The sequence below is a fragment of the Oryctolagus cuniculus genome, chromosome 8 (genome assembly GCF_964237555.1).
Source record: "Oryctolagus cuniculus chromosome 8, mOryCun1.1, whole genome shotgun sequence".
NCBI lineage: Eukaryota > Metazoa > Chordata > Mammalia > Lagomorpha > Leporidae > Oryctolagus > Oryctolagus cuniculus.
In genome coordinates, this window is record NC_091439.1 from 104234474 (window position 1) to 104237853 (window position 3380).

Below are 3380 nucleotides of genomic sequence, written 5' to 3' on the forward strand. Positions count from 1 at the left end.
ACATATTTGAGGGACAAAAAGGAAGAAATGGCAATACAAAGCCAGAAGTGTGAATCACAGCAGAACACAGGCTGAGGCCCTATGTGCAGGTCACCTGTCCCCCAGATTTGTGGGCTGGGGTGTCTTTCTGTGTTCTTTTGCAGGAAAAGCTCCCATTGTCATCTCAGAAGTGAAGTGCACTCCGGTCTATGAGAATTTTATGTTCATAAGAACCAGAGAACAAGGCTCATTAATGTACTTACAAGAGCTAAAAGGGAGCCAGCGACATGTCCCTCATTTTCCCACTGAGAAATCCGCCAGCTCTCTTTGTTCAAGCACTCGATTGCCAAAAACTCTTTCTGCCTGTCTCTCAATGTTAATTCCTCAGTGGTGATCAAAGAGTAACAGTGGGAAACATTTTCCTAAAATATTTATCCTGTCAGTTGCTATTGTCAGAGACTCTAAGAGTCTCTTTGCTCTTCTGTTTGCTTTTAGTAGGATATACTTTTGTGATCAGCTGTGTCTGAGAAGACCTATACTATTTAAAAACAATGATTTGGAAGGTAGAATAAACTTTAAGTTCATTTTTCCAAGCCTACCTTTCTTTAAGCAGGAGAGGTGGTACTATACTCATTTCAAAGAAGGTACCCTAAATCCAGAATGACTGTAATACATGTTCTACGTCTGGAAAATTCAAACTATTGTTGAGAGTGCCAGCACCAGTCTGGGAAGTCTGCTGAACAAAGAGCCACCTGCTGGGTTTCCAGGCAGGCTTGGTGGAAGAAGATATTCTTTCCAGCAATAGAGTTCAAAGCAAGATCCCCATTCCAAGTGTCAAGAGTAAGCCATTCCTGAGAGTTTCCATAATGGGGTTACAGACTCACAGGAATAAGAGAGGGACCTAGGCACTCAGACTATTCATCTGTTGTTAGCCATGAATATTTTAAGTCTTCTAATCGTAAGAGAAGACACAGAGCTACATCTGCAGTTCTAACACAGGGTACAGATTCAGATAAACAGATTTCTGTCTCATTCCTTGGTTCTCATGATGGAAGGACAAGAAGAGGACACTGGTCAAATTTCCAGTAAAAAACCAGATTTGTAAGATCCATGTTGTTTCATAAGAAGATGCAAGGATCGTGTAAAGGGTCACAGTTTTTGAAATCTAAAATTGGTTAAAGCCTAAGTCAAAGATGACTGGGCCAGAGGCTGGGACTGGGTGACAGGAACCAATGAAAATGGGAAGGAAACAGAGTTAGCTCAAATCAGAGCTTTGCTTGGCTCAGTTCCCTCCCCAACTGATGCTTTCATTTCAAAATTGTCTTTCATCAAATTCTTCAATGCACAAAATTGTAAAGTTCAAAAATATTTTCTGCTTTAATAAAGCAATGAAAAGGAGCACCTACCCCACCTCTTCTCATCTTATCCCTGCTTCCTACAAGGAACTGTTTTTGTTTTTAAATATTATTACTATTTATTGATTTGAAAAAAGAGAGAATTAAAGGGACAGAAAGAGACCTCCCATCCATTAGTTCACTCCCCAAAATGGCCAAAATAGTAAGGACTGAGCCAGGCCAAAGCCAGGAGCCAAGAACTTCTTCCAGGTCTCCCAAATGGGTGGCAGGGGTCAAGCACTGGGCCAACTCCTGCTGTCCTCCCAGAAGCTTTAGCAGGGATTGGTATCAGAAGTGGTGCATTTGGCACAGCTCTCATATGGCCTGATCCTGTGGCAGACGGCAGCTTAGTCTGCTGCACCACAGCACTGGTCCCAGATAGCTGCTCTAAATACATCTTCCTATGTTTGAGTATAATGCTTATGTGATGCCCTGTGGTTCGATGCTATGTACCTCCTTTACTATCCTTAGGATGATTCTTCCCACACCTGAGCAGCACTTCCTCCTACATTTTTTTCCACCCTCCCGAGAGTTACTACAGCAAAGTTATTATCTTATGTGTGCATTATTATTTCTATGAAAATATTCACATTTGAGCTTTTGTATGTAAAAATTACTTTTCCATTATGTGCACTTTCTGCTTTACTGTAGTTCAAGGATTCTTTTATTAAGTCTTCTGTACCTCAGTTATATAAATTCACTCTCAAACTCAAAAGTGTAAATTGAAGCTTTGTGAACAAACTATATTTTGATGCACCTCCTCATTCCTGCTGCCTCCAGCCAAGCAGCCATTACTTCCCTATCAGTCCAAATGCACACCATGAAGAAGAAAGAGAAGTAGTCCTTCCAACAGAGCCTGGCTGTGTGGAAGCGTTTCATTTACAACCTGACCTCTGGAGAGTTCCCGGGGCTCACCGCCAAGAGCTGGGGTTTGGTCTCATTGCTCTACTTCATATTTTTTGTGGGTTCCTGGATGAACTCTTTACATTTATAATGTGGGTTAAGCTTCAGACTCTGAATAATGTGGCCCCAAAATACTGTGATGAGATTCCTAGTCCAAAATTTACGGTTTTCCCAAAACCATTGAGTGCATTGGAATAGACATTCAGTGTGTCTGATCCAAGCTCCTGTGGAGGTATACTGAAGACCTTAGGAAGTTCCTAAAGCCATATGCTTTAAGAACAGGAGAGTCTCATAATTTGTCCTGATGAAGTACTTTTTGAATAGAAGGTTCCAGTTTAAGTTGCATGTTAGTTTCCTATTTTCTTACCTCAAGCATGCAGTGTTATGAGTGATTCTGACTTTGGCTATTCCCAAGGAAGCCCTTGCATTCTTGTGAGAATGAACAGGATAATTGGATTAAAGCCCAATGGAACACCAAGGATAGAATGCATTCCAAAGGATGAAAATGTAGCATCTATATCAAATTATCCCAATAACGGAATTATAGATTTAAAATATGTTCCTTTTTATGAGAAAAAAAAAAAAAACTGCATGTGGGCTACCTGCAGTCACTAGTTGTTACCCAGGTTGTTTTTTCTGCTAACAGTACAAAGAAAGAAGCAACAGTTGACTGCAAAATTGATGGATCACCCAACGTAAAAAAGCAAGAAAATCGTGACAAGCTGTGTTCAAAATCACAGCACGTGCATAGCATGAGTAGCATAACACCACAGAGTAAATGTTGTGTTGTCTGTCTTCGTTTTGTATCAGCTGGACCTGACATTGTAGAATTATGAGACTGCTGGAGAAAGGTGGTGCGTGGTACATGACACTGGGGTAATATAATAATGTGCTTTTAGATCGCAGTGTGCGACGTCCTCCGAAGTCACTGCCTGCTGCCTCTGCTGTGCTTTGAAACAGTGTACAGTCCTCACATGGGCACTGGTGAACACCTGATTCTCAACATGTAGAATGAGGGTCCTGTCCTCTTCTTATGTGGTTTAATTGCCAAGAGTCTAAAACTTAATATGCTGTACTATGTAGATATTTGATGGATTTAACACT

The 3380-nt window shown here is 41.0% G+C and overlaps 1 pseudogene; it reads left to right on the plus strand.

Moving 5' to 3' along the window:
* The first annotated feature begins 2193 nt into the window (after nucleotides 1-2193).
* Nucleotides 2194-3027, plus strand: LOC100346902 (sodium/potassium-transporting ATPase subunit beta-3 pseudogene; annotated as a pseudogene).
* The last annotated feature ends 353 nt before the right edge of the window (nucleotides 3028-3380 follow it).